This window comes from Canis aureus, chromosome 20 (genome assembly GCF_053574225.1).
Source record: "Canis aureus isolate CA01 chromosome 20, VMU_Caureus_v.1.0, whole genome shotgun sequence".
In the NCBI taxonomy this organism is placed as follows: domain Eukaryota; kingdom Metazoa; phylum Chordata; class Mammalia; order Carnivora; family Canidae; genus Canis; species Canis aureus.
The window spans coordinates 34,358,606-34,370,766 of NC_135630.1; the positions used below are offsets into that span (position 1 = coordinate 34,358,606).

Below are 12,161 nucleotides of genomic sequence, written 5' to 3' on the forward strand. Positions count from 1 at the left end.
TTTGGCCTGCCAATTTACTCTCCCACTCTCCAAAACAACCATTTCTCAAGTTTTCTTCACTCCTCCAAATTCCAAATGCCTTCCTTCCTCCTCCTTATTTTTAGCCGATGGCCTTGTTTCTCACTTTTCAGAGAAAATAGATGCAATCAGAGAACATCGTCAATCTCATGGGACCAAATCTATTAAATTCATCTGTCCTCATACATCTGACAATAAATAGACTTTTCCACTTGTGGCCCAGATACCACTTAGTTTCTACAATTTCCCATTTTCTTTTACTCCATCAACTATTCTTTCTCTAATGGATCATTCTCATCATCTTGAAATTCTGACTCATAAATACCAGCCAAAAAAATAAAAATAAAAATTCCTTTGATTTCATGTTGCTTTCACCAGTGACCCTATCATTTCCCTCCCCTTTGTGGCAAAGTTCACAGCAAGTGTTGTTTACACTGTTTCCACTGTCTTACCCCTCAATCTCTTGAGCTCACTCCAACTAGGCCTTTATTCCCATCATTCCTCTAAACTCTCTTGGTCAAAGTTGCTAATTCAGTGGTCAACCCTCAGGTCTAATCTTTCTTAATGGACTCCTCACAGATTTGACACAGTTGCTCTCTCCCTCCATTTGAAAACAATTTCTGTAGTTGGCTTCTGAAGTACAATCCCTCCTGCTTTTACTTCTACTTCCTTGGAAGATTCATCTGCTACATTTTCTTTGTATCCCATATCCCATTTAGGATATGACCAGAGTTGGAGTTCCACATGAAATGTTGGAGTTCCACAGGGCTCAGTGTTTAGACACTTCTGATTTACAATCACACCTATGTGAATCTACTAGCTGTGCTGGAAAAATGATCCATATAAACTGATGACCCCTAAGTGTTTATTTCACCCTTATTTTATGCTTGCACTCCAAAATTATCTATTCAAAATAAAATTATCAATGATCTCTTTGAATATCTCATTGAAGGCCTACTATGCAACTCAAGTTCCATGTGTTCAAAATTTAGATTCTTGGTTTGCCTCTCAAGACTGTTGTTCCCCAAGTCCTCCTCAACTTAATAAATGGCACCACCACCCATTCAATTCCTCAAAGAATTTTAGAAGCATCCTTATTTTTTGCTTTTTCCTTCATCCTATCTAATGCATAAGCATAACATGATTCTTCAGTATACAACCAAATCCTGACCACTTCTTACCAATGCTGTTGCTACCACATGAGTGGTGACCATCACTATCAGCTGTACTGTAGAAAGTTACTAAATACTTCCCTGTTTCTACACTGCTTTCTCCTATCATCCATGCAACAGCCAAACTTTAAGAATATATAAGGCAAATCACGTAACACTGTTTAATCTTACTCCAAGTAAAATTCAAATTCCTCTTCAGTGGTCCCTAATGTTTTACCTAATCTATCTCAGTTTCCTCTCCAACCTTATCACATGACAATCTCACTAGTTCACTGTACTCTATTCAAATGTGCCTGTGCTCTGTTTTTTAAATACTTGAAGCATGGTCTCAGGTCCTTGGACCTGCTATCCTGGTATGTTCTTTCCACTGCAGTGGACACACATATCCTTTTCACTCCAGCCTCTAACAAATATCATTTGCTCATTGTGGCCTCACTTAACACGGTTTCCAAAAACCTTCTCCTCCCCAATTCCTTGTGCCACATCCTTCATTTACTTTATTTCATAACACTTATCATTTGTTATCCTTATATTAATATTTTAAGGATAGTTTTAGGTTACAGAAAAATGCCAAGCTAATATAGAAAGTCTTCATACCTCTCTACATCTATTTTCCCCAATTATTAACATCTTACATTAGTATAGTACCTTTGTCACAATTAATGGAACAGTATTAGTATACTATTATTTCCTGAAGTCCATGCTTTATTCATATTTTATTAGCTTTTATTTCACTTTCAGGATCCCATTTAGGATATCACATTACAGTTTTTTGTCAGGTTTCCTCAGGCTCCTCCTAGCTGTGATAATTTCTCATACATTACTTGCTTTTGGCAACTTTCAAGGTTTTCAGGAGTACATAACATATTTTGTAAAATATCTGTTGGAATTTGTCTGATGTTTTTTCATGATTAGGCTAGGGCTACAGATTTTGGGAGGAAAAGACAACAGAGGTTAAAGTACCATTTTCATGCCCTCATATCAAGGATATATACTGTCAGCACGACCTATCACTGTGGATGTTGACCTTGATTACCTGGCCGAGACAGTGTTTGTCAAGTTTCTCCATTGCAAAGTCACTCTTTCCTCACTCCTCTCCATATTTTAGCCTTTGAAAGGAAATCAAATTATATTTCACTTCCTTGAGGGCAGAGTACATATTAAAGTTTTAAGTCAATAGATGGATTTTCTCCCTCCTTCATATACACACTTAAGTAAGGAGGATAATTCCCATTGCCTAAAACAGCTCTCAGTAGAGCTCCTAATGCACATAGGTTCTTACTAAGAATTAACCAACTGAATGAATTAATTTCCCACCACATGTACCTATTCACGTGTTACACTCTGCACAGGCACTTTCACACATGTACCTAAAAATATCTTCTCCCCCTTCCCCAGATTTCTAAGATAAGTTTTCACTCATTCTTATAAATCAGCTCTTCATAACTGCCTAAATTTAAAGGCAAATTTATATATACAAAGTATTCTAACGTTAATGTATAGCTATATTATAGTACATATTACTCACCATTCCAATTCTTCAGATCTCAGCCTGCTGACATCCCTGATAAGCTCCTTCAGACTCCTTTACCTTTGGTGAACCCTGATGCCTAGCACTGAGCCTGGAATATTTCCCAGTGTCTGCTGATTGAAGGAGACTAAACTAGATGGATGGATGGCTTGGACCTTCATTTCACACAGTTGACTTTTTCTAGCCTATTCCAGGCACCTCACCCGAGTCATCTGCTCAAGAATTTAAACCCTTTCTTTGGATTTTAATACCCCAATGTGGAATGGCTGATTCTCTCCCAGAGTCCACATCAGAGCCTTGTTGTTTCATAATCAGTAGGACCTTCATCCTTTCATGCCAGAAGCCCTAAAAGGATGGGGTTATGAGCTGAGGCCAGGGCAGAATGAAGATTGAAGAAAATGGTAGAGAAGGAGCTGAAAGTCCAAATCAGCAAGTCCGTGCAAAAGTTTAGCAGTTTCATGGTCAGGCACATCACATGAAAGAATCTGGAAGACTATAGGGAACGTTTACATAGGGTAAACATTCTATCACAACTACTTTATGGAGGTAGGTTGCATTTCTCAAAGTCAGACTATCCAATTTTATTGTACATGGGTCTCAGCCTTCCATTGGGTGGTCTGTGACACTAGATTCTGGATGAGGACTGAGAGCAAAAGAAGCTTCCCCAAAATAATGACTTAATACGAAATCACATATGACACCTGTTCATTCCTACCTGCAGCACAGACCCCAGAGATCTGGTAATGTTCCAGATGTCTAGAATAACATGAGTATTGACTATTTTCATGGATTACAAAATATATTTTTCTGTATTTACTTTTCCATTTTAACAACTTTTCTGATTATAAAAGTAAAAGTTCTCATTCTAGAAAATATGGAAACAGAAAAATAGAGAGGAAACAATAAACATTTACCCATATTTACCCACTTTACAAGAATGAGTTAATATTTTAAGGTGTATCCCTTTCTTTAAGTATTTACAGGCACACTGAAAATGGTTTAAATACATTTATATGTATAACTTTGTACCATGCTTTTTCCAGTAACATAAAATAACATAATTTTTGCATCTTAAAAAAAAATCTTCTCAAGGACCAAATTCTGAATGACTGTGAGGTTTCATATCATCACATGATTTCCCATGATTCCTATTTGCAGCAGTTCCAATATCTTATCATGATGAGTTATGTTATCATTTCACCATTGCTCCAAGTTTGGCCTCAACAATAGGGATAAGCACAATAGCTTGAGGAAAAATAGAGAAAGGGTGACTTCACCAGTTGGAGAGGCCCTAGAAATTCTCCCCTAAAGAAATGATAAGTTAATATAATTGACTGGATGGATAAGTGGAGGGAAATGTAATCTAAAGAGAAGGGATAACTAATCAGAGGAAAATACAGAGGCTTAAAAATGACATTCATTTCACACTTATTAGCTTACAAGTTTTTTTTTCAATTTTTAAAAAATTGGAATATAATTGGCATATAACACTGTACATTTAAAACATACAGTGTGTTGATTTGATGATCCATTTATTTATTGACATATGATCAACCATCCTAGTGCTAGTTAACACCTCTATCACGACACATAATTATTATTATTATTATTATTTTAATGGCAGGAACAAGTAGAATCTAGTCTTTTAGTAACTTCAAACCTTATAAACTTTGTTTTTTATATTCTTAAATAATTTTTATGGTTAGAAGCTCCCTTTCTTATGTTGAGCAAATTCCCTTTTCAATGAACTTTCATGACTGGTTCTCCCTTCCACTGAAGCACAAAATATGGGCAGCCTGGGGGGAAGGGGGGGTGAGGAGGAGTAGGGTGGTAGGGGGTGGTGGGGGTGGTGGGGTGGCCTCAGCAGTTTAGTGCCTGCCTTCAGCCCAGGGTGTGATCCTAGAAACCCAGGATGGAGTCCCATGTCAGGCTCCCTGCATTGGAGCCTGCCTGTCCCTCTGCCTGTGTCTCTGCCTCTCTCTGTGTCTCTCATGAATAAATAAATAAAGTCTTTAAAAAAAGAAGCACAGAATAAGTCTGTTCCTCCTACAATATGCCCATATTTTTTGTAAAAGTCCACAAGTTTATTCCTAGATAAAGATCCTTATTAGAGTGAAGGAGCTTCAAAGATCATCTCGTTCTGTAAATTAAGAAAAACTAGGTCCAGAACAGTATGTTCACCAACTACCACTTCCCCCATCCCCCACAATAGTCGCATACATACTTAGTGGCAGCCCTGAATAGATAAATCAAATCTCTACCTTTCAATTCACCTCTCTTTCCAGTCTGCTACTTTCTCTTCTCTAGGATGAATCTTCCCAGTTCCTCCAAGCATTTGTGGTTCAAGACTTTTCCTGCCCCTTCTGGATCTGGGTCACCTTCTTCCAATTAGTCCTAGCAGTCTTTCCTTTTACCTGTGTTCATTTAAAAAAATTTTTTTATAAGATTTTATTTATTTATTCATGAGAGACACACACAGATGCAGAGACACAGGCAGAGGGAGAAGCAGGCTCCCTGTAGGGAGCCTGATTTGGGACTGGATCTCAAATCCCAGGATCATGCCCTGAGCCAAAGGCAAATGATCAACCACTGAGCCACCCAGGCATCCCTACCTGTGTTCATTTATACAAAAAAGATGGAATGTAGACATTTTTCATAGTTGATTTATACAACACAGCTCAGGGAATTCTCAAGATCTCTTATTAAATGACAAAAATTTAATTGAGTGATTTAAAAGATCAAATTGGCTTTATTGAACAATTCAAGGATGGGCAGCATCCCAACTGGTAAATGGAAAGGAGCCCTTTACAGTTATAGGAAAAGAAAGTTCTTTAAAGGCAGAGAGGAAGTTGGAAAAGGAAATTATTAGCAAAGAATGCACTGTTTTTTTTTTTTTTTTTTTTTTTTTAGAATGCACTGTTTTAAGCAAGGTTCTCCTCCTAAGGGGAAAGGAAGGGACCTATTAGTAAGTTTCCTACTGCTGACCAGGAAATTCATCTGGACTAGTAAGAGGTTACATTCTGGGGAGCTTTGAAAATGCAGTTAGCTTAGGTATTAAGTCTTACTTTCCTGCAGTGGGGCCTTAACATAAGTGACTCCATTTTGGGCCTGTGATTTTCTTTCTAACACTCCTGATTTGGGGTTTAACATCCTGTCTCCATAGATAAGAACACTGAGGCTCTAAGAGGGGCAAGACCTTACATAGTATTATGAAGATGGTAAACCATGAAAATAGTATTTAGCCTCTGATATGCCTTTAATTTTTTCTAATTCAAATTACATTTGTCCTGTTTTTGTTTTGTTTTAGAATCTTCTAATTATAGTCCGTCTCCCAATTTCAGCAATTGTTCCCCCTTCCTTACACATTCTGACACCACATATAATGTGATCAGTCAAGTGAGCTCTAGATAATTATCCATGGTCAGATTATAGCAATCATTTAAATTCTTCCATTAGCCATTAGCACAAACACACACTCTAGATGCCTGTATCTTAATGCTAAAAAATCTGAGGTTTTAGCATGCATTTGATTCCTCAGGAATTCCTTTGTTTTCCTAAATGCCTTGTTGAATGGGATGAAAGACAAAGATAGCCTGCTGCCTGCCCTCTTAACACTAGGTTTCCAAATGGACTCAACAGGGAGATTACAAAGGGTTAAGCAGTAAATTTGTTTAATCAGTGGGTAAATACCAGGTTTGTTTGACTTTTAAATTAGAAAGTGTTGTCAGCCTTAAACACAAAAGCATCGTGAGATGTTTGGTAAAATGGTAATGTATTACTGATTATTTTAATTCAGAAGAAAGCCACAGTCTATAATTAAATGTTCTCTGCTTAACACATTTTCCTGTTGACTTTCTCCCTAAAAATAAACAAGAAAAAAAAAAGTGGGTAGGAGATTGCAGACATTCCTGAAGACCACTGGGACCAAACTCACAGACTTATTGCCAGCACTGCCCATTTAGAAAGTTCTAAAATCCTGTGTCCTTCTAGTGGGGAACAAGCCTAGCTGAGGACAAAGCACAAACTTGCACCCTGCAACCCTGCACCCCCCACTCCTGGGTGGGATTGTGTGACATTCCTCAGTCACTCTTGGCTGCCCTAAAGCTAAGAGAAAGGAAAAACAAGTAGTTAACTTGTAGAGATCATAGTTCTACAGACATGAGTCTCCCTCAGTTTACAAAATGTATTAGTGATTTACTAGAAAAAAGCATTCTTATCAATAACCTAACTTTCAGAAGGAAACTCCCAACTATCTTAATATTAATGCTTTACTAGAGGAAAAAACAACCTTAACTTGACAATGGCAAGGCCTCCAATATCTTGTAGGTCCTCTTTAGCACACAAAAGTTCTTTTGAAACCTCCCTTTTCCTTACCTCCCCCAACTTTCAGGTATATAATCAGTCACCCCTCACAAGCCCAGGGCAGCAGCTCTTCTGCCCATGGGTCCTGTCCCTGTGCTTTAATCAAACCACCATTCTGTACCAAAGACATCTCAAGAAATCTTTCTTTGTCTTTGGCTCCACACCTCACCTATATTCTAAAACTACATCACTTCTTCCCTCGACTCATGAAGACAATGGCAGATTCAATTCATATTTGAAGATATTTCTAAAGTCACAGAGTAAAAGACATTGATGTTTTTAAATATAGTACAGGTGAGATATGCATTATGTATATAACCATTGAGCAGAAAGTAAAAATATGATCCTGATTCATTGCTAGTCCGGTTTCTAGATGAAATCTATGTAACACTGAATCTCACTCATATTGGCTCTGTAGTTTAAAGATGCAGTTTGGTGCAGTGGGGGAAAACAGGAGCCAGGATGATGATCACAAAGGTGTGACTATAAAATAAATCCCTGATCTGAGGCACAGGCCACACACTGATTCCGCGTCAAGATGTCTCAGGTTGGCATGAGACTGGTTCATTGACTATCTCACTCAAAAACTTCATTCAATTTCTCCTGGATGTCAGGCCCTTTTCTATCTCCAAAGATGGTGAACAAGGAAGTCCCAATCCTGCCCCCAAGTGTTGAATATTCTGGAAGAAGGAAGGTAGAGAAGAAGAGAGAATTCCAACAATTAAGCTATTTTCAAATAGTGTCAATTACTGTGAAGACCAGACAATAGGCTGATAAGATGGAAAGTGATTTATGGGATGTACTATATTAATGACTGCAATAAATATGAAGAGAGGATTGCTGCTAGTATTTTTTCTAGAAGGGGATATATGGGGAACTACATGGAAAAAGCAGCATGTTAGCTGTCCTTTGAATGATGGGTGTTCATTCTTTGTTTTCCACATACAAATAGGGCCCTAATAGCACTGGATTATTGGAGGTAGTTGTTCTATTTTGCAGGGCATAGGCATCTCTCTCTCTCTCTCTCTTTCTCTTTTTTTAGAGAGAAATTGTACATGGGGAAGGGGCAGAGGGAGAGAGAGCATCTTAAGCAGGCTCCATGTCAGGAGCTCAAGGCAGGGCTTGATCTCCTGACCCTGAGATCATGACCTGAGACAAAATCAAGAGTCAGACGTCCTAACTGGTCTCTTTGTTTTCAGCTGCCTGAAAGATCTTTCTAAAACATGGATTCTCAAATTATTTTGACCACAACCCTCAGCAACAAAAACTTACTTTATGAACTAGCAACCACGTATCTCAAAGCAATACTTACTTGTATGTAAAATGTATTTTAATATTTTCTCTTTTATTCAACTTGCTTCTACTTCATTGAGGAAACATTCTGATCTGAGCATCTAGTTTAATTTCATGATCTTAATTGGTTTCAAGCCTTGTGTAACCCCCTGCTCTAAAGCAAAAATGTCTACGGGAGTTCCCTCTTTAGTCTTCGAGGCCCCCTATTGTTTTCAGGATAAACTACAAGCCTCTAAGCAGTGCTTAAGATTTCTATATTCTGGCCCTTGTCTTCTTCCTCCCCATCACCTTTCACTGTTTCCAGCCTCATTACTTCTATTCCTACCATATTGAATTAATTTGCAGTTTCGCACTCCTACCACCTGGTGGCTCTCCACACACCACTGCTCTCCATGATGCAACCCCAATCTACCTCCACTACTACCCCTCAGATGACTGTCTCTGGGCCTCCTGGCTTATTCACACTTATTCACACTTATTCACACAAGCCTGAGGTCATACAGAATTCCTGCACGAAAAAATCTTCCTCCATATCTGCTAGTCTGGACTTGTTTTCCAGCCCATATCCTTTCATTTTCCTCTGAGTGTACTTCTAGGGAAGCCCCCATAGTATTGCATTATAAATTCACTGTCTGTATGTCTGTAGAGTCAACGCAGGGTCTGAATTTTTAACTTATGTATTCTTGATTCTTGGGGCCCAATAAGCATTCAACAAATGTTTGATTATTGAATAAATAAGTAAATAAATAAGTGCTTCAGTTAATGGGCAAACAAATGTAATAAACTCCTTCCAAGGTACCTATTACCTCTTTATATCCAGAAAATTTTTCCTAGTTATTTGTGAATCATCTAGAGATTTTTGTAACCCCTAGTAGTTTCTCTGCTTCCTGAGAGCTGACATTGCCAGACACATCAGTGAAGAATTTGCTGATCAGCATGTTTTAGCTTAGTGGGTACTCTTGGATTCTATGGTTGGGGGATAACTTTCCAGAAGATCTTATCCCCAAACAGTCCCAGTGACTGGATAATACATGTTGCCTTCTATGGAGTTAGTGAAGAAAGTTGACCTGAATGTCCTTGTTTTAAAATATTTGGGGTGGGGGGAGGGAGGCACTCAGGTGCCTCAGTCAGTTAAGTGTCTAACTTTTGATTTTGGCTCAGGTCATGATCTCAGAGTCCTGAGCTTGAGCCCAGTGTCAGGCTCTGTGCTCAGCACAGAATCTGCTTGTCCTCCTTCCTCTCCTCCTCCCCCACCCCCACCTCCCTGCTCTTTCTCAAATAAGTAAATAAATAAAATCTAGAACATAAATAAAAAATAAAATATTTTAGAGGGTTCTTGTGTCAGTGGCAATTATCAGAAGACTGTGGTTTTCAAGTCCTTGGTATAGCTAAGAGTGAGGCCCATTCCTGCACATTCAGTAACTGATAAGAAGTACCCTGTAGGATTTTTGAATGAACAGTTCTTACACAAGGAAGGTTATATAACAGTAGGGCATGTGGGTTTATCAGATTTAAGTATCCTGGAATTATGTGTGCTGAATTTTCCAAAACATGGATAAAAATCACCAAGTGTTTATATAAAAATCCAAGTCACTGCTTTCTTAGAAATAAGATTATGCAAAAAAGCACCTTTATTTTCATGTGTACATGATCATCCATACTAATATGCTAATGCATAGGCAAAATTGTTGCTTTCTTTTCTTATTAACTGAGCAAGAATTCTGTTAGGGACTTTCCCAGCTGAAGAGACGGATAAAATGGTGGTGTAGCACATTCTAAATTCTTTGCTTACAAACTTTGGAAAGCAAAGGAATTTTATTCTTTGTGCTTTGAGATCAGCTTATCTGGGAGCATTAAAAAATAAGTCATACAATGCAAAAGATACCACTCTTGCCTCTTTGGGAGAGAATGAAAGAAAATTCTGGGGATGAGAATGACTCTGCTGGGCTCCATTTTTTGCTCATCAAAGCTTACAAGAGTCAAACCTGACAAAAACAACAGCCATTACTCATCAGTTGCAGTGGCTATGCTTCAGTGAGATAGTGCCCTTTGACCCTAGAACATTTACCCTCCTAGCAGCCAGTGACTAAGTGGAGCCCAGCAACCATGAATGAGGAAGAAAAATCTGGGGAAAATGTCATTTTCTTATGCCAACCCTCCTAGTCTCTATTCATTTAAAAAACAAAACAAAACAAAACAAAACTGAGGCACCTGGGTGGCTCAGTTAGTTAAGCATCCGACTCTTGATTTCAGTTCAGGTCATGATCTCAGAGCTGTGAGATCGAGCCCCATGTCAGTCTCTGTACCAGATGTGAAGCCTGCTTAGTATTCTCTCTCTCCCTTTCCCTCTGCACTTACACCCGATGCCCCACCTGCATGCTTGGACACTCTCTTTCAAAAACAAACAAACAAAAACCCCACTAAAACAAAAGCATGCCAATTTGTGGAACTTCACAATTTTAGGTTATTCCTCCCACAAAAGAATCATTTGTGATCTTTCTTAGATTATTAAAAGATTATAGCAGCAGTAGGATAATAAAAATTGCATTAGCTTTAAATTTATGGATCCATACCAAATGTGTTTCTGCACACCAAATACAGAGGAAATGTCAGTGGATTTATGTATCACCACTGCTTTTTTCTTTTCCATAAAGATGAAGCTACTTCTCCAATATCATCAAGACCACACTTAGAGATTTGCTTGTATTTCTCTTGTACCAATTAAAACAAATCTGTTAATCAAGAATGGCTTTTTGAGCACAATGGATTTTGGTGGAAGCCATGTGGTGTTGTCCTCTTGCCCCCCTCCCCTGCCCCCTTAGAGGCTCACAACCAGTGAAGGATTGATGTAGGAGAACAGAGGCCTGGTCATCTGGCTGAGATCAACCAAGGCTGTCATAGGACCTGTGTCTCTACTAACTTCTTCTCTGCCCACTTCCATTTCTTTCCAATCCCTTTTGCAGGGGTTACCCTCAAAAGCCTTTCCAGAGAACCCAACCTACAACATGGAAGCACAGTAACTTCTGTTTGTTGTTTGTCAGATTGTGATAATATGGCAAAACATTGTTGTTTGCCGGATAGTGATAATACGACTTGTAATAGATTTTCACAGTCGAACATATATAAACTTCCTAGCAGCTTAGAAAATGTTAAGACTTATCGATTAACCTTTTGACAAAAATGGAAGCTTGAATTGTATGCCTAGATCTTTCTATATAGTTTGAAGCTACAGAATCAAATAGAAGCCATGCAATTGGGGCTCAGGATAATGCTATGATTAAATACATACAGCCTACGTACAGTTCTCTTATCCTACCCTCTCTGTGACCTTGGGTGAGTTAATCAATTTCTTTAAGACCAAGTATGCTCACTAATGAAATAGGGATCTTAATAATACTGTCTTATAATAAGGAACTTGTGAGGACTAAAAAACACAGATACAGATAAAGGGTTCACAGTGCGTAGCATACCATGAGTATTTGAGGAGTGTTCTCTCTTAAACCACCCATTCATGTGGAGTAAAGCCCAAAGCCCTCAGTGCCCACAAGGCTTTAAATGAGCTAGCCTCCCACTGCATCTCCAGCCTTGTCCCCCTACCACCCTCCTCTCACTACTGTTTCTACCACACTTGACTCTTTGATACTTTTAAACACACTTGTACAATCTTCCTTTATGACTTCTGCACTGATTCTTCTTTTTCCTGGAGAGGCTATCCCTCACCTTCTCCAGGTCTTTGCTCAAATACCACCTGCTCAATAAGACTCACTTTTACTTCCCTGTATAAA

At 38.6% G+C, this 12,161-nt stretch overlaps 1 protein-coding gene across 7 annotated transcripts in view; it reads right to left on the minus strand.

Moving 5' to 3' along the window:
- Window positions 1-12,161, minus strand: part of LOC144291661 (uncharacterized) — a 183,451-nt gene that overhangs the window by 115,718 nt on the left and 55,572 nt on the right. For 5 of the 7 annotated variants that reach the window (XR_013359038.1, XR_013359037.1, XR_013359036.1 and 2 more), the window contains exon 3: window positions 4,983-5,135. The exons of the other annotated variants lie outside the window; for them this stretch is intronic. The gene's annotated coding sequence lies outside the window, so the exon portion shown is untranslated. The remainder of the gene's footprint in view (window positions 1-4,982; window positions 5,136-12,161) is intronic. 7 annotated transcript variants of the gene reach the window in all.